General features: G+C 40.6%; 1 protein-coding gene across 5 annotated transcripts in view; it reads right to left on the bottom strand.

Moving 5' to 3' along the window:
* The window catches only part of LOC147717179 (signal transducer and activator of transcription 5B), a 1664723-nt gene that overhangs the window by 1192949 nt on the left and 451484 nt on the right, over positions 1 to 20290 (bottom strand). The window contains exon 3 of one of the 5 annotated variants that reach the window (XM_086924127.1): positions 20019 to 20064. The exons of the other annotated variants lie outside the window; for them this stretch is intronic. The gene's annotated coding sequence lies outside the window, so the exon portion shown is untranslated. The remainder of the gene's footprint in view (positions 1 to 20018; positions 20065 to 20290) is intronic. 5 annotated transcript variants of the gene reach the window in all.

Raw genomic sequence — 20290 nt, 5'->3', positions numbered from 1 at the left:
ATTAAAAATCTGAGCAGGAAATATCAGCATGTCCAAGATTTAAAGAAAATCAATCATATAGTAGTACCTTGTAGCCCAATAGTGCCAAACCCAGCAGTAAATCTTTATCAAATTCCATGTGATGCAGAGTGGTTTACAGTGATCAATTTGTGTCAAGCATTTTTCTCAATAACCTTGCAGCCAGATAGACAATATTTGTTTGTGTTCCGGTATGGAGACTGTGTCTTGGCATGGTGCAAAGTCCCTCAAAGGTATACCGAAAGCCCCACAATCTTCAATCAGATTTTGAAGAGGTGCTTAGAGTCATTGGTAATGCCTAATAACTCAGAGCTAGTCCCGTACATAATAATGTGCTTGTGCATCAAAGACAAGAGAAGCTTGTGTGACAGATACTATTGCTCTCTGAACCACTTGGCAGTAGGTGGGCATAAAGTGTCACCAGTAAAATAATTTTTTTTCAGGAGAGTGGCACAAGATCTGCATTTTGCACATTAAACTTTTCAAGACACAGAAAGAAATTCGAATGTTTTTGGATATGGTTGGATTCTGCAGACAGTGGATAAATGGATTTTCATTGCCAGCTAAGCCATTACAGAAACAGACTCCCAAAGATGTGTCAGATCCGATTCAATTGCATGAGGAAAGCATGATGGCATTTGTTGAGTTGCGAGACAGACTTTGTCGTGCAACAGCATTAGTAATGCCAGATTTAAATAAGGATTTTAATTGTTCTATTATGAGAGAGATGGTAGTGCACTTTCAGTTCTAACGCAAATGCATGGAACAGCACGTTGTGCTGTGGCACATTTTTCAGCAACACTTGATCGTGTAGCTGCAGCGTTACCAGGTTGTTTGAAAGTAGTTGCTGCTACTTGTGCAAGTTTGGAACAGAGTGAAGCAATTGTGATGGGACATATATTGAGAGTGTATGTGCCACATTCTGTTGAGATTTTGTTGGCACAAACCCGAACACAGCATCTTACGAGTAGTCAGTTGACAAAATATGAACAAGTGATACTGGGAGCTGAGAATGTAACAGGGACAAGATATACGAATCTGAATCCAGCTACTTTGTTGCCAAATCTAGGTTGTGAAATGGTGGTGGATGCAGCAGATCATGATCTGGATGTGACTGAGTTGTATATAAAACCAAGACCTGATATAAAAGATACTCCGTTATCTGAATTAGATTGTGTGATGTTTGTGGATGGATCTTGCTTTAGAGATAAAATGGGTACCTCACGAGCTTCCTATGCAGTTTGAACAGTGGTTAATGTGATTATAGCTTCAGGTTTGAAAGGAATAAACTCTGCCCAATTTTCGGAGCTAGTAGCATGCTATTTTGGAGAGAACTGGAGAGTAAAATTATTTCCTGATAGCCAGTATGGCTTCGGGGTTGTCCATGACTATGGATAATTGTGGTCTCATAGTGGTTTCTTGACCTAATTAGGTTCACCAAATCTAAATGGAGAATATGTAAAAGAACTACTATTGGAACTAAAATTGCCCAAAGAAATTTGGGTTGTGAAATGTTCAGCACACAGATCTGGCAGTGATTATATCACAGTTGGAAACAAGTATGCTGACGAAGTTGCGAGTTTGTGTGTGCTAAATTCGGTTTCAATAAATAAAAAGATACAGAAATCTGATGAAAAAGAATTCAATCTGATGTTCTCAACTGTTAAAACCTGGGAAGAAATTAGACAGTTACAAGAGGAAGCAAGTGCAAAGGAAAAAGAGATTTGGACCAAGGCAGGTTGTTCACGTAGAGTAGAAGATGAGAATAACGCCAGGTAGTCTGTTGTCCCAATTCGCAAGGTTTTATCATAGTCCTACACACATTGGTAGAGTTACTATGATTAGATGGTTTAAGGGATCCTGGTTCAACCCTAAGATCAGGCTCATTGCAGTAAGTCTTTGCCAGAGGTGTGTGACTTGTCAGCAGCAAAATGTAGGGAGAAAAACAGTTGTACGTTTGGGACGAATTGGAATAGCAGCAGGTCCTTTTACACGCTGATTTCATAGACCTACCAAGATGTAGTGGACTAAAATATGTTCTGGTGATTGTCTGTTTTCTTGGTTTGTGGAAGCCTGCCCAATAAGACGTAATGATAGTTTAACAATTGCTAAATTGCTTCTCAGAGAGATCATCCCAAGATTTGGATTTCCAGTCTCTTTAGAATTTGATAGGGGGATGCATTTACAACAATTAAACAATTTGGATGATTTGATCAGCATTACAAATTGAACAAAAATTGCATTGTGCCTATCGACCAGAAGCATCAGGTGTGGTTGAGCAGGTCAATGGAACAATTAAATCAAGACTTGCGAAGGTGTGTGTGCCCATTGCACTGAAATGGCCAGATGCATTACCCTTAGTTCTGATGAGTCCGAGAAGTATTCCAGATAGAAAAACTGGATTGTCTCGGCATGCGATCCTCATGGGCAGAGCATGAGACAGCCAATAGTTCCAGTGAATCGACTAATGAATATAACTGATGATTTGGTACTCGATTATTGCAAAGGATTGGCAGATGAGGTGCTTTCTGTGTCATCAGGCTGGAGAATTTGCAACAACAACACAACAAGAACAAGCACATGGCCTGAACCCTGGAGAGTGGGTTCGTCGAGAAGCATGTGAGAACGTCGTGTTGGGAACCTCGCTGGCATGGGCCATATCAAGTGATACTGGTGACAATGACAGGAGTAAAGTGTGGTGGCTTGCCACCTTGTATTCGTGCTAGTCATACATGAAGAGTCCCAAATCCACTTGAATGTAAAGAATCTATTGAAGGTGATAAAGAAACTGATCAAAAAGAACCTTAACAGACAAAGTGGAGTAAAGTGGGCACCAGCTACTGGGTCTCCTAAGACTGCAAATGTCGATACAGTAAAGGGATTGATTCCAGAACAAAACAGTGTAGAGGAGAAAAAGGAATCAATTAAAAGACATATTGAAACATGTCCTGAACCAAACAAAACTGAAGAAATTCAAAAGAAGAAAGCAAGAAAAGGAGATGTATGGAAAGAGGAATGAAAAGGCAGAAAATACACTTTGAATGAGGGTGTTCCGAATACAATAGTCGAAATATCTGAACAAAGTGATACCGAAGAAAATAGAGTTCGAAGAACAAAAAGAGCTATAGTGCCAAACAAGAAATACACAGCACCTGAATGGACATACTTGGTGGTTGAATCAGTTGATCAAGACGACAATAGCGGAGAAGAAATTGAGCCAAATCACAGAAATTGCTATGAGCCACCCTAAATTGTTAAAAACTTGGGTGCAGAAAATTGAAAGATTTTCTGGAAAAACAGAAAATAAATTGAAACTTAAACAGTGAACTGTGCTAAGAAGACTTAAAGAAAAAATAAAATAGAGGGGATTGGAGAAGGTCTTTGAGAACTTTCAGAGAGAAAAGAAGCTGTGGAGACATAAGGCCTGAAAGAGCTTGGATACATATTTTTATCAAATCATTTTTTTGTTTACTTTTTTTTTAATTTTTCTAGTTCTTAGCTTAAAATGGCTAGGATTAAATTCAACAAAGCTTTATTTTGATATAAAATATCTTGAAAAGCACATCACACTAGAAAATACATGTTGACCTCACGGGACTAACAACCCTCGCCACATGGGAGGCCAGCGCGTTGGGCATATTCAGGATCCACAAACATCTCAGGGCACACAAGCGTTTCATCTCCCTGGCGCTATTACTGGCAAAGAGGAGCATAGCCATGCACTGGCAAACCCCCGCGGGCCCCCCCCTTGGCGGCATGGGTGGGAGCGGTATGTAAGTGGGCGGCGACAGAGGAGGATGCTCTACGCAAAGAAGAGGTTAAGGGGGCCCTGAAACGTCCCATCTCCATTGAATGGGCCATGCTAATACACAGCTTCAAACAGCTGACACAGGAGAAAGCCCCGGAAACTCCCCCGCGCCCAATTCCGCCACCCCTGGCCCCCGGCGCAGTCATGATCCCAGTCCTTAGGCCCCCTCTCTGACAGCACCACGATTCCGCGATACAGCTAGTCACGTCCAGTCTCACCAGACCCGTACCGCCCCTTTCACACGCACACTTTGCACCCACATGCTTCTTTCCCTAGTTCATACCCCACACGTTTCTTGCTACTGCTAGCACACGGACCATACAGACCCAACCCAATCGCCACTGTTCCCCCATTCTTAACCCCCAATGCGGTTTGTGCACACTATCCGGTATATGTCTCATGATATGGTCTGTATTGTGTAATATCGAAATGCTATTAAAAACAAGTTTAAAAAAAAAAACACCTGAAAATACATGTCTTTGAAGGGATAATCAGATAAAAAGTTTAAAAATAGCAATCATTATTACAATACAATGATAAAAAAGTATTAAACCAAGAATCAGCTTTGATGAAAGTTTAAATACAATAAGCAGCGTTAAGATACATTATTAAAAGAAGAATAATTAAAAACCTAGATCCAATGACATCTTTCCTAAGGTCTAGCAATGCCAATTCATCGTAGAGCTTTTGATCTTAACAGCCAAGCCCAGCTTAGGTATTTAGCCACCCCACATGCTAGCGTAGTATTAGCTTCTGCCTGGAGAATTCTACGGGCGGTTGAATGGTTCCTTGTATCTAACTGTCGACAGACAGGTCTTAGCCATTTCATTCTCGGTTTAAGATAAGCTGGACATACGAAGAAAAAGTGCGGGATGGTTTCAACTACCCCTGTGCAAAATGGGCACTCAGCAGACGTTTAGTTGGGAGGTTTCCACTCATTTGTACGTACGTGGCCGGGGAAAGTTCCCACTCTAAACTGGATAAAAAGAGCCCTATCTCTAGGTTTCTGGATAAAATCCAGATAGTGCTCAAGGCGAGGCACTGACTTATGCTGGTGAAACTCATCAGTCAGTCTGCCCTGGTTGGGATCCCTATAAGCTTGATTATCAATCCATGCCCAGTATAGTCTCTTAATTGCCGTTTTGGACAACGGGCCCCTGACTCCCATAAAGAGTGAAGGCCAGTGGCCAAAAGGAGTCTTTTGATGTTAACTAACCAGGCGATCTTATAAGATCCCTAGAGATTCATTACTTCCTTGAGTCCATCGGCATAACTGGATAGCTCAGGGGTACGCCAGAGGCGACCCCAGTAAAGAATGGGGCGTAAACCAATTAAGTCCTTAATTGAGCGGCGGCCCAGGTCGCTCGAAAGGGGTTTGCTAGGGGTTCCCCTGGGAAGTGAGACAAGCTCCCTAAAAAACTTGTTTTCTGCTGTTACAAGGGCATCTACATTATTGAAGCCCCAAAGCTCGGCTCCATATAATGCACCGCCTATTGCTTTTGCAGCATAGATCTCCAAGGTGGGGGCAATGGGTCTGGAGGTAGAAGCTCGATGTTCTCTCCCAATAACACCCATAACCCGCTTATGGCTTAGAGCCATTTTTTCGATGTGCGGCTGCCACTTTAGGTTGTCCGCGATTCTAATCCCCAAGTAGTCAAAGATTTTGACATGCTCCAAGGGCTCCCCATCGAGCGTGAGCATGGAATTGGCTGATCTGCTCTGATTAAAATAAAGGAGCTTTGTTTTTGTGGTGTTAATTACTAGGCCCCTCAGATTGCAGAACAGACAGAACCGATCAAGCAGCTTCTGTAAGCCTGCCGGTGTTTTCGATACCAACAGGGTATCGTCCGCAAAGAGTAGTGTGGGGACCTTAACACCAGCCAGAACAGGGGCATCTGCGTTGATTTCTGATAGGAAGACCACCCCGTTTACAAACAGCGAAAAAGGGTTGGGGCCAGGACGCATCTCTGGCGAACACCTCTGTTTGTCTGTTTTTTGAACCTGAGAGCCCCACCTAATACGTGCATAGTTACCATCATGCATGCGGGCCAAAAGGTTCAAAATAGGTAGGGGAAATCCCATATCCCGCAAGACCGACCGAAGGCGCTCGCGGGGAACCAGGTCAAAGGCGGTCTTCAAGTCTATGAATGCGAGATAAAGACCGCCCTTGCCAATGGTTACAACCTTCCAGTGCAGTACACCAGCCTAAATGCCTGGTCAATTGTACTCGTACAAGGTCTGAACCCCGCCTGGTATTGCGATATGATATTATTCTCTTCCGTCCACAGAAGGATCCTCTCCAGTAGAACCCTACCAACCACCTTCTGACCCACGTCAATAAGACTTAGTGGGCGGTGGTTTGCATTAATCAGTAGTACAAAAAAGGTGGCCCATTGGTCAGCATTGGCTCGGAACAGATCGTCTGGTATTCCATTGTGTCCTGGAGCCTTAGCGGACACAATTTTGCTTATGGCCGCCACCACCTCGTTTTTCCCTACAGGGTCAAAAGGAACTAATGGGGTCAGCATAAATGCCGATGGGTGACCAAGGTGCCCACTACTCTCTAAAACCTCGTCCCATGCATACAGTCTACAGAAATGTTCGAACCACTCTCTCGGTGATATGATTCGGAATTTGGTCCGGATCTCAACCTTTGGATTTCCTTACCAAAGCCCAAAAGAGTTCGCTATTCTTTGACTGACTAGCTATTTTCAGGCTGGCCCAATGGTTTTCCGCCCATGCCCTTTTAGCTTCTGAAATGCCTTGTCTATACTGATGTCTTGCAAGGCGTACCTCAGTAGGATTTTGGGTTTTAATGGCAAGCATTAAGGTGGAATTTTACTCTTGCAGTTCTTATTAAACCAATGCTCTACTCGTTTCCTGTTCATGGGATACTGTTTTGGGGCCTGGGTCTCCAAAAAGAGAGAGCCTATCAGGTTGATAGTTTTAGTGTAAATTATCTCCGCCCCAGGAGATCCGACCACATTCGTGCAAGCTACAGAGAGTTCGGAAGTCTGATTGCTTATAATCTCCTCCAAGGCAGTCAGTCAGTCAATAACACTTTTTTCGATTATTGGAAATCATAAAAGCACAAATATTACAATTCATTTTCATTATTTCGTGTACATACAGTCATCAAGTCATAAATACAAATTTACCATCTGATAAGAAGTCTTTAAAAAAAAAATTCTCCACAGGAATATTTAAAATTTTTAAAATGGGCAAAATACTAGAATAAAATCGGTTTTGATTATTATTGCAAATAGCTAGTCTCTTGGCCTTACTCCGAACAGCTGCTACCAAAAAACTTGCAACCCCGAACATTACCCGGGTGTTATTTAACATTTTCAGATAAGTCAATGCAGGTCTGACCTGTAAAAACCCAGCTTCCCTCAATAATGGTTTTAAATAAATTTTCCTAATCTCATCATAATGCTCACAAAACATGATGAAATGCATTGTGTCTTGGGTACAAAGTTATCACAGCTACAAGGTGGAGAAGATTCTGGTCTACCCCAGACTGGGAAGTGGCCTAGCGATAAATAGATCAGACCAAACCTAAATCTAATTAGAAGGTGTCGATGAAACGGAATTGTAACGACTTTTAAATAAGGTTCTAGTGTCATTGTTAACAGTGCATTATTTGCTCTGACACAAGGTTTCCTCATTTTCCGTTCTTCCCGTTACCAAACTAACATACCCAGGGCGTTATTCTTTATCCAGGGTAGATCTGCCTTTTTAATAAGTTCTGGTGATACAAATATTTCTGGGCGCTCAAGTTTAAAACACTTATCCTTTATGTACATTAACCAGGGTACCCTGTCCACCCTCTCTAGGCCCAAGGCACTAATTTTATGGTCATTCAGAGAGACATTTGCCATTTAATGAACCTTTTGCAGTTAGAGGGGATTATTGCCTTTGTACGCAACTGAGGTCTAGTACTATTCCGATGCTCCATGCTTTGCAACAGTTCCCGCATGCAAAGTGACAATGGTTTATGATCGCTATGAATAGATGGAATAATTGACATATCGATCACATATTTCCATAGCCTTTTGTCCACCAAGATATAGTCAATTCTGCTTGGACAGGAAACCCTATTATACATATTAGCTCCCAGAAAATCCGAGGGCGTACGCCCGTTAACAGCTTTTAGACCATGTTCCGACGTTAATGCATATAATTGTAAGACAATCAGCGACCATTTCTTCACTGGCTGGATCTGCAAAAGCAGAATGCCCCATCTAGCATCATCATCCTCTATTCCTACATCATCATTTACTACCAAGGGTTCAAATGTACAGTTAAAATCACCAGCAATCAAAAATAAATTGTCAGAGGGGCAAGATGTAAGTATCTCAGACAAAATGGAAATAGTTGGGGATTTAGCCCCCCCTTGCAAGCCTCTGACATAAATGTTAAAAAGTTCCAGAGTGACACTGTCCTGGGAGTCCTTGATAGTCAGTCTCAAAAGATCTGGTGAAACATTCGGATGGTGAACAATTTTGCAGTTAAGTGCAGCCTTAACCCATATTATCAGCCCACCAGATGGACAGCAGCGCCCAGAAGAGATAGCTGGAACATGAAAATAACAAAAACCGGGCTTATACAATGGCTCAAGACTCCATGTTTCCTGGAATATACACAGATCATAATCGTCAATGAAGATATTCCAGTCCGGTAGGGATACGTTTTTGCACAAACCCGCTATATTCCACGAAACGATTTTGAGGTTCCCAAAGGAGTTACTACAGGACATATTCCCATCGCTGTGGGGAATGAGACTTTGGTCATCATCAGACTCAACCCCCTGTCTAGTTGAAACTGAGGCTGGTAGTTCCAGGGCTGAAGGCTGCCGAGGCCTAAGGGGAGTAGTTCAGCTAGTTCTTGATGGAGCAATTGGAAGAAGGGGAGCCATTGGTTGTACTTGGAGTCAATCGACAGACTCTAGAACACTAAACCTGTTGTGACAGAATGTATAGTTCGGGGTTAACAAGGGCTCAAGCCGTCCCCCAGTGAACGGTCTTCTCCCATTCCGCTGACATAATGACCAACCGTCACCTGTAGGTGAAGTGTAACCCGGGGGGTAATAGTAGGACAAGGGGAGGGAGACAATGGAAGTACCAGAGATAAATTGTTTCCAGCTACAGATGTGACCCACTGTCCTGGGACCTTTAAAATTAACTAGGACACAATCCCCTCTGATGTCTTTAACCGAGTGGCCCACCCAGGAAACCCTTTGCACCATAAGTATTTTACTTGAGATGAACTCCGGTAAAGGTCTATATTCGTTTAGCCAGTTGATTACCTTGTTCCTTAGGGACGAGAAAGATTCTTGCTCGTCCTTTCTCAGAGCCGGGACCCCAGCCAAAACTACCAGATATGGGCTTACTTCTGGTGGTAGGTCGATAACAACAACAATCCCCTTGGGAACACCATCACCCTCCTTCGATTGTAATATAGTACCTGGGCTTGATGTGGCGACTGTTCTTGGTACTGATGCCTTTACTAAGGGAGCGGTTGCGGCCTGCTTCTCTTGAATCGGAGCTGACGGAATTGTTGGGACAGATGCGTTCCCCCCTGATCGCATAGCATTTGGGGGAGCTGCAGCCCCAGCAATCACCGCATTTTCCAGGCAATTGGCAATTCCCAATGACATGGACTCGATCTTACTTAACTTTTGTTCAATTCTGGATAGCCTGTCCTCTACTGGACGAAGAAGGAGATTAAATAGGTCGCCTAACTTGGCCAGTAGAGGATCCTCCGTTACCACCCCACTCTCTGAGCTCCTAGCCCCACCCTCTGCCTTGGATACCACCCCCAGAGGAACTTCTCTATGTGTGTGTACAATTGCCTGAGTGATCGTGGACGCCTGCCCCATTTCAGCCATTAGGATTCCCTTGCGTTTGGGCAGCTTCTCCTTTTTGCCTTTCGAGGCAATGGCCAACCCCTGCTTGTACTTCGGCATAGCCCCTTGACGTCTTTCATGGAGTTGCCTAGTTCTATGCTCCTTAGGGGAGCTACCAACATCTGATACTTTGGGAGAAGGTAACAATAGCAGATCAGAGGCCGTAGACTGATTCCCTATGGAGGAATTGTCCTGGTCACAGGCTACCAAGCCAGTAGATGGAGATTCTGGGACCACAGGAGCACCAATTGTACATAATGGGTCATGATGGTCTGGAGACCTTGCATTAGCCATATGCCCCATGGAAGATCTCCTAGCAAGTGCCAAGTCCTGGAAACACCGCCTCTCCATCAGTGATATACTCTGATCAATCGCGGTATTAACCTTGGTTATAAACTTATCCATGGATCCAATTAGGTTGACGTTTGGCGCCTTAAGCCTACCATCCTTCTGAGCTATTGCAGTGTTTTCAGGGACGAGAAATGAAATAAAACTAACAATTGAGTCCTCGGGGTTGGAGATAAAAAGGGGGTGGCCCGTCCTGTCCTTTTCCGGTCTTTAACGGGCAGCGGGAACGGCAGTCGCTTTTATGTGATGCGTTGGGGCCTGTGGGTGGGGCGCGGACCAGGTGTGCTGGGTCAGGCAGGGACTCCTGGAACTTTGAGTCCCTGCCAGCGTTCAGCGCTCACCTGCTCTGCCTCCCCAGCTGCCCGGACAACAGCGTGGAACACAGATGGTGCACAGTTCTCGCAGCGCATTGGGGGTGCGGCAAGTCGTGGACAGACAGCAGCTTCGCCTTCCTCCTAGGACGTTGATCAGGGCTTCTCCACCTCCTGTAAGTGATGCGGCTAGGATTCAGGAGATTGGTAATCAGAATCAGGGATTAACTAAGCGTAAGTGTATTAATGTTTGTTGTCTATGTGTTTTACTAATAATGACTGTTTGGTTAATACTAATAGTGGTTGTGCCTTACTTTAAGTTTCCTACTAAGAGTAATACTACTAATGATTTAGTGAATATAAAAACTCATGTGGGAGAAACTCTTAAAAAAGACCCACATACTAACATTAGGAGATTAACTGGGAATGACTTACATCAAGATAATTCTATTAATGATTTTTCGTTAATTTTTTTTACTACGCTTCTTTATGAGTATGTAAATACTATGGATACTAGATATTGTTATGTGTAAAAGCAATTACCGTCTTCTGTGTCAGAAGGGGTGACTTATCACCCCCTTACTTAACATATGCTATTTTGTGTAGTGTACTAACAAGTTTGTTCTATGAAAAGGGCAAACAAAATATTTTTATTCTAACTTAGATTTAGTTTTTTCTGAAATTCCTATTCGAAGGGAATATGAATGGAGTAGGTAGCGCAAAGAATAAGGGAAAATAGGAGCATTTTTTCATACTATTAGCACTATAGATACTATATATGCCCATAGAAATAACTTAACTTGTAGTTTAAGGAGTGAGGAAATTGAATTCATTAATGATGTAGAAGATAGAAGAGAGTATTTTCAGAGGAAAGCTGCTGAGGAAAGGAGTCATATTCCTCCTTGGGCTCATAGAGAGGGAAGAAAGACGAGACATATGCTGCAACAACCCTGGAATGGAATCATAAAGGGAAGCTTTCATTGATTCTAGTGAATGTAATCATACCTTTCTAATTACAGGAGGTAGAGGTTTGAAGGGGGGTACGGATCCTGTTTTTCCTGGAATTGATTATGTGTGTGGTAAGAATGCCTAACATAGGTTACCAGCACATTGGTAAGGGTGTTGTCATAGGAGTATTGTCGTCCCTAAAGTTCATCATGTTGACAAGAATCATGGAACCAATGAAAGGAGTAAGAGTGGATTAATGAGTAGAAAGGGGACTTAGTGCTGCTGAGATTATGGATTATATTTTTGGAGCATTGATACATTCAGTTGGAGTCATTTTAAATTCACACAAAATTAGAAAACTGTTCACGGTGGTTGATCGTTTATCAACAGATCTTGTTGGTGTTTTTTATGATTGACACTGAAATGGTGGCTATGAGATCTACGGATTTGCAAAATAGACTTGCTCTGGACGTTTTATTGGCAAAAGAGGGCGGAGTCTGTAGAATGTTGAAAATTCAACAATACTGTACATATATCCCTGACAAAAGCAAGAATCTAGAGGGATATATAGCTAATATTACACATTTAAAGGAAGATTTAACAGAACTGAACGTTGATGGTGGTTGGGAGAAACTTGGTAAGGGTTTATCTTTATGGGAGACTGTTTTTTAACATTTGGTAACAGCTTGTTAGGTAAGATACTAATACCTATTACTACTACTGCTACTGGAATACTAATGCGGTTTCCAATATATGAATGCTGCAAATGCACGGGGAATACACTAGAATCAAAACAAAGAGCAAAGAAAAGAAAGAGAGAAGAAATAGAAATGGAAGACAGGAAGAGAAATTATTATGAGGTAATGAAATATATATATATATGGGGTTAGGTTGAAACAAAAGAGAACAAATGTGTTCTGATACAATCCGATTGTAATTAGATTTTTGGATTTTTGATGGTTTAAGTAGCCATCGAAGGGGGGATTAATGGAGCAGGGTTTTCCGTAAATAAAACCTGCTTGGATTAAGCCTTCCTTTGTGTGAAAATCATTAACAAAGTTTTGAAATTAACTGAAAGTATTATTAACCTTTAGTTTTGGAAAATAAATAAGAAAGGTGTGGGAAAATGACAATGGGTTTAAGTAGACCACAAATGATTCCTGCACGAAAAGACAACAAAGAAGGAGCAAATATTATTTTCATGAACAAATGTGGAATGAAAAAGCATTTATCGTTTAATTGAGCAATATTGATTACATAGAATATTAGTTTTAAATGATTGCGTTTATATTAGACTAATGAAAGATTGAAATGAATTATGAAAGGGAGCTTTTATTTTGAGCAAATAACTGAATCTGTTTATTTCTCCTAGAGAAAACTGCACGCTTTACAAAGGCCTCAAAGCTATCATTAGGGTTAATTTTGCTTTAAAACGAATACAAATTTGTTTTATTCTTCCTAAATGACTATTGTGCTCAATTTTTGTCGATGGCTGTTCTGTGTTCGTAGTATCAGTGGAATTTCCTTTTGTCCAAGAAAATAGTTTGTTTTGTGGATAACTGTGCTAGTAAAATGTTAGAACTTTTGTTCAAATGGGGGAGTGTCGAGGAAGGAAAAGATGTTAATTTCCTTTACTGAAGGACGATTATGACAGCGTGAATCTAAACAAAGAACTTTTGAAAGAGAAGAGCAACAGAAGTGGTGTGACTTAACACACTATGCTTCTAGACCAGTAAGGAGAGAGACTTTTTCGGATTTCGATACAAGAGTAGGGATGGACTTTTTAACTTTAGGGTATAACTATTAGTCATAGAATCCATATTTTCAGAACAAGACGTCTTTAGCCGAGAGGCGAGGTGTGGCGTTTGTGCGAGCTGTTTCTTTGAGATCCTTAGCTGATGCGGTCTGTAAGTGGACTCCTTAACTTTGCTCCTCATACTTTTGTGAGGATTGCCCCAGCTTTCCCTTCCGGCGGGAGGGTTAGCATTTCCAGCTATTAGCACGCTGTGCTATACCCCTTTGTTCATATAAAATTCTGTATTTACATTGTTCTTATAAAAAAAATGCTCTTTTGTCTCTTACACTACCCACTCAACTCATGCTCCTTAATTGAGAATTTATTGTGAATTATTGAATTTGTGTTCTTGTGTGATGGTTCTAATTCAATACTGTCCTTTTGCTTCACCATTCCATTTGCTTTCAAAGAAAATAGATAAAAGCAAAGTAATACAGAAGCTGAGTCAGTCGTTATTGATTATTGTAAATAATTAGACATATATATATATATATATATATACAGTTGTATATAGTGTGGGTTGTATGGATATTCCCTTTGTTCTAGGTCCTCATGAGGGTAATATTCATCTAAATCTTTTGCCAAATCCCTGTCAACTCTCCGTAGGAGGACCTGATGTTGATATAGACGATGATTCAGCCTTATAAAATAGTGTTTTTTATGACTGTTTCAGTGCGTGGTATAAATATTACACTCTGCCTTAGTTAGCCAAAACCATCTTTCCGCTGTGCCACGCACTATCACATGCTATCTCCAACTACACACCCAGGATCTGGAATTACATCCCTGTATCTATCAGGACCACCAATTCAATTTAGGAAGTTTCTGTAAAAACACTACTTTAAAGCACACTACACCATGGAAGCAGGAACAGTTCTCTGCTGTTTTTCAATGCTAGGTACCCCTGTAATCAGGCTCACTGGAATTATGCAGAAGGTTCGATAATTTTCTACAGCATGAAAAGGTAAATTATGCTTTGTAATGCGGCACATTTTGTGGCAGTATTACGCTCCTATTTTGTGATTTTTTTAACGTTACACTGATCTAATGAAGGTTTCACCACCTTAGTATTAACACAGATATAGCAATCAACAATTGAAAGTTGACCACCCACCCCATAAAAAGGCATATGCCACAGAAAAACATGTGCCCGTGTTTTAGTAACTTTTAATCTGTTTGAGCTGGAACATGTTTTGTTAAAATCTGAAAGTTATGAAGAATATGATGGATATGGGTTAAGTGTGAAAAATATACATTTACAAGGAAAACACCAGTCACATAATTCCAGTTGCTCTGTCTGTAATCAATCTCTGACCCTCTCATCCCGTGTAGTAGTCTGCTGCTTTTCGGCTAGAAGTGAGCTATAAAAATAAATACCACATATATCTATATTTGCCTTTTAATATTTTCAAAACCTAGTTTTACACTTAGAAAAACACTGATCTACAAACACATTTTCATTTGAGCAAATTTCCTACAAGTGGTGAAGAGTGGACAATGCAGGGCTGAAATAGTCTCAGAATTTTTAAGGACCCTATAATGCACTTGTTTTGGCGTACTAACAAGCCTTTTCCCAACTCATTTGTAAAAACAGTCCGAGATTTACTGTCGTCAAATGCAGGAGAAAATCCATTTTGATGGTGAGAATTGGAATAGGAACAGCCCTAATGGTGCGAAAATATGGAAAGGGGTTTCTCCACAGAAAAATATTTCTTCAGCGACTGGAAAAGAATTACGCTATCAAGTGTAATTGCACTCATTAAGGTTGTTGAAAAGGCTTTGTATAAACATAAATTGCAATTCACAAACTCTTTACAAGACTATTCCAGGAAAGTTGTGATTCTTAGAAATCTAAGTCAATTCCAGAAAATGCATATGTGTACACCCAACATAAGGGTAATTATGTTTACAAGCTTAAAATGTATGTATGGAGCTCTAATATTGTAACGGGGGCCTAAATATCTGCGAGGTTGCTGCCCAGAGTAGCTTCTTCAGGTTATATCATCTCCCTTATGAATAAATGTGGTTTGCACTTGCGTGTTTCTCAGGGGCAGAAATAAAAACTGAACATACACAATGTGTGCAAGTGCTCAGAGGCTCTGGCACAAGAATAGAGACAGGCTGTTATGTGGAACAGCAGTACAGAGACTAACCTGAAACGAGGGACCAAAGAAAGGGTAAGTGAGACAGAGACGCTGCTTATTTCAATGACCTTTCTTTCTATACATCTAGGAACATCAAAATCAATACATAAATATATATTGATGTAGTTAGACTATTTTGTTATTGAAAAAATTAGAAACGATAAAAAAAGTACATTTTGTTCCTCATTTATAAAAAATGTATGATTTCCCTGCAGACATTTACCAACATGCTCACAAATTTTCAATGTTTTGAACAGACTCATCATAAACTCTCAAACAACAAATTCTACAGTTTATATTCTAAATTTGTAAGCCATATTTACAAAGTAAATAGCGCATCCAACTGGTTTCAGATGTATGAATTCTGCAGAGTTTTTAAATTCTCCCAGTGCAGTCAAATCTTGTGCACCCTACAGCAGCATTACATCACATATTGTACTTGTCAGTCACAGGCATAACACAGGTTACAGTTGGACTTTAACTGATATCAGGCCACAAAAATCCCCTTGCAGCAATTCCCTGGAGTGACGCTCACACAAGGGAGTTTGTTATGATGCTTACTCCAATGTATGTGAACATCGCTGATTTTAAATGTGTCAATTTGTAGCATAAACCAGAGGCAGACATTTCAATGATTCAGATGATAAAAGTTAGATTTTTCAATTATGAATTACAAATTATGAACTCCATCATCTGACTTTTAATTGCTATATAAATACGTTTTAAAATTGCATTTTCTTTATTTCGAATCTCGGTTTCCTATTAAAAGAAGAATCAGATTACAAATGTACATTTCTTTAGAATTTAAAAATTGTTACCGACCAGTATCTAATGTTCATGTAATTCATGGGATTTTGGAATCCATGTTTATTCAGCAGTCTCTAATGTATTTAATACAGATGTGATTATGCGAACCCGGTATACATGGCAATTACTAATTTCTTTATAACCAGTGACGGGAGAGTCACTGATTATAAATAAAACTATTTAATATTAGAATTGAGTTCATATATCACATTGCCTGCTGTAAGAGGCAGCAGCTGAGGTGAAAGGCAGGTCTGGTCAAGGAGCATAATTAAAGCAGCTGTTTAAAGCAACAACATTAACGATAGTTGCTTTTCTTTCTTCTGCTCTATTTTAATAAATGACAATGACAAGCAGAGAATATGTTTATTTTATGCACTCCTTAGATAGTAAAAACCTGGAATCTTTATGTGTTTCTACACATTCCGAGCTACTGCAGCTTTTTTTTTTTTTTTTTTTTTTAAAGTGACTTGTATTGAACAGTTTCCAATATCTGGTTACAACAAATATCCAACAGGTTTTTGATGTGTTTCATTTTACATTAGAAGTGTTAATTAATTTCTTCATGTTTGCAAACACACACTCTTTTATATGAAATGTGACAATGTACTATATGGGATAAATTACCTCCTAGTGTACATGATAAAGATACTGCAAGTCACTTCGGAGTTCCAGAACCTCATAAAGGAACTCGGTCTTTGGAATTGTTCATCGATTTGGTTATGGAACTCCTCTGTGAATTGCAATATCATTCAAATCTACACCAGGGGTTAATTTATCCCTTATATTATAGCCTTTTAGAACAGCGAGGAAGAGACCTACATCTCGTATAGGGAAGAAATGATGGAAAAAGAAAAAGGACTGAAGGATGGTAGTAGGAGACAAAGTAAAGGAAGGGTGACGATCAGGACAGACAAAGAGTAGGAACAGAGCATGAGACTCCCTCATTTAATGGCAATATCTGGTTATCTCATTCAGACATTATAGTGACTAATGCTGTTGACAGTAAATAAAACTCATCATGAAATGCCTAATGGATATAATACATCCAACAATCACATTTCACAAAGGCTTAGAGGTATTAATAGGAAATCTGTTTGCCAATATAATACAGTCATCTTTTCTCAGGTATGTAACTTAGGTCTACAATGTATCCATAGATACTTTGTGTTCATGTTTTCCATTTTTGTTATCTAGTTCAAATCAACCACAAACATTAGATCAAATGGCAAGAACTATTTCCTAGCCAACTCTTTTCTATAAAAAATAAAGTATTCAGTCACACGGTTATCTAATTTAATATACTACCTGCAATTAATGATATTTCTCTTTCTAAGTTAATTCAAAGGGATTAATTGTTTGGACTCTTATAGTGTGATCAAATTCACCTTCTTCAATTTGCCTTGTCAACATAGGATGAGAATTTCCAGGCTTAATTTAGGCATATTTGTGTAGGTCCAGGCCACTGCACGACAACCCTGTATCTAGACTGCACAACCACAGCCGTTATCTCAGCTAAAGGACAGTATGTCCAACTGCTCTTCCTTAAATATGTAGGGTGTCTATTTGTTCTGAAGTGGAAGTAAACACAAGGAGTTGCGTTTGCTGCATGGCTAGTAATTTTTTATAGAACTTTCTGCAACCCTCATGAGGCGTAAAATACTTCCCAGATGATAAAGTTGCTATTACCCTTGTTAAGCATGGTTAGCAGGATTGTATTTTTAGAGCGATCTACATGGGAAGAATGTTGGTACTGTGCCTGAGATTAGGAGCTGTACTCTAAACTTGCCATGGTGACCTTGCAACTGTGCTGAAGCTTGGCACATAGCTAAAAGATGTGCGAAGGATACAATCACATTTACACATTCTTAGCACATTACCTCATAAACTGACTGCGTTGATATGAGGAAAGAGACGGCTGCATCTAGGATTAAGAGTAGTGCACACCAAAGACGACACAGATTGAAGGGGTCCAGGAGGGAGTGAAAATGGCACAACCCTGGGATGAATCAGCAAACAACAGTAGAGGATCTATGGAGCCAGCCAGGTGGGAAGTCTCAACCCAAGATTCAAACCATGCACACAGCCATTGCGGGTATATGAGGTTATCAGAGACTCCATAGTAGAGGGTGTCATAACCAAAAAGAAGACTATAGACGCCACCATAGTGGGCCAATGGGATCCACCCAGAGGAAATATGGCACAATCCCATGTATACCCATAGGCACAGCTTTCAAAAATATATCGGTACTCTGTCTTGGGAGTAGCAACTCAAGAATCAGACCATATACTGTAGTAGTGATTGTACTGTCCCACCTGAGATGCAGAGATTGAATAACTCAAGGACCAAAGCACAATCACTGCAGTAGTGGGTGTTCGGGACCGACCCGGAAACAGAGCTGGCTTAACTGTAGTGTAGTTCCTATATTTCCAATAGGCTCTGCGCATTGGAATAATATATTCTACAGATCAGACGTAGGACTGAGGTCGACTAGGTCTCTATCGAATATATTAAACTTAATAGTGAATGCCAGCTATATCAGAGGACACTAGAAACGTTCTCGAATTCACAAGAAGGGATGAGTTTCTGACAAACGCATAAACATGACAACTTTGTTTCCCAAGAATAAGAAAAGTATCTCTAGAGTTGTGGAAACAATAGATAAGTATTTCACCCAGTCACTCATGCATGCTTTGTTTCTACAGAGGTGCAGAGAAATAGAGAGACGGGCGTTTTCAATAAAAGGTTTTAATGAACCGTCTTCTTTCTCATGCATGTAAAGTGAACTGCTACCATCGTAATGCAGACTGCAAAGTATAATGCGTACAGCGAGAACAATATTATAAAATAATACAGTAAGAGCATTGTATGGTTTCTAAACCATATATAAACACATACATAAATAACAAGGGCTAAAAGTACTCAACTGGTACTTCTAAAATACGCCTACCCCAATGTACCTAACCTAAGTCTAATGCGCGGGAAGAAGTAAGTGTGGAGTAGCATAGGCTTAGTTTATCTTTGCCAAGAATCTATCCAAGGTATCTCTACGTTCTAATCAGCTCCATACCTTAGTTTAGAATGAAGGAGGTCTGGTATCTCAGTCTCGGGACTCGATTTCCCAACACCCCGCAAGGGGAGCTTGGAAACACTGGAGCTGGATTCTCGGTGAGGAAATGCAGCCTCTCGATCAGTGCGTCAGCTGGAGGGTCGACTTCCTTTGGCACTTTCTGTAGCGAGCTGAGTCGGGCAAGTAGATAGTCGAACTGCTCCGAACAATCTGTGTCTTGCTAGAGCAAGTCAAGGCATAGTTATACCTTGACGTAAAGTCGGGCATAATAACATCAGAAAGAACCCCAAGGGAATAGTAGTTCTATGTAAAGTACACAAGTTCTTGGACAAAGCAATATTCAAGCAAGGGAAGGTCCCCGACTGCTTAAGACGATTTTCCAAGAAATCGTTGTGACGTTTTTGTACGGGTGGAAGTAGCCATGCCTGTATTTGGTCTGCATGGGCTATGTCTAAATAAGGGAATGATTTCTATGCCTATTAGGGCAGTGTGAATTGTACCTATATAAGGGCATGAATCGGGAAAATTCACTTGGATCCTAAAACGCCATACAACATAACCTAATAATCAAACCATACATACCACAATAATTGATCTAGGTGGCCAAGCCAGGAATGTTAACGGCATAAAACAGGGAATATTACAGAAATCACAGTAGTGTCATTTCCAATGGCCTATCAGTAGAGGATATGAAAGAGAAAACAGTAATCATATGTAAAGAATTGGTAGATGGATTTAAGGTGATGAGGGACATGCAAGGGTGAAGGGAGGAAAGTAGAGATAAATGAGCAAGGTTTCTGGCTTGATGCCAAAACCAGGCCAAATATGGAAGATACCATAGAAAGGCCCTTTAAATGACTCACCCTTTGCTGAGCACTCTTTCTTACGGCCTTATAAGAATCAGTGGATCTGGGAGAAGAACCAGAGGAATAAATGGTCACTAGTGGGACAACAGAGAATGTGCTTGGTCTGTTCTAAAGAAGAGAATATGGATTGAAAACAGATTGCACAAGCAAGTGGGAAAAATATGAAATAAAAAGTGCATAAAAACACCAACAAACAATGCCAACTTTACCATGCCTTGAACTGAGCGCTGATCCTGCTCAAAACAATTCAAGGCCCTTCAGCATGCCTG

The sequence above is a fragment of the Lissotriton vulgaris genome, chromosome 5 (assembly GCF_964263255.1).
Source record: "Lissotriton vulgaris chromosome 5, aLisVul1.2, whole genome shotgun sequence".
Lineage (NCBI taxonomy): Eukaryota > Metazoa > Chordata > Amphibia > Caudata > Salamandridae > Lissotriton > Lissotriton vulgaris.
The sequence above is the reverse complement of the archived record's forward strand: the minus strand, read 5'-3'. Positions and strand labels throughout refer to the sequence as shown.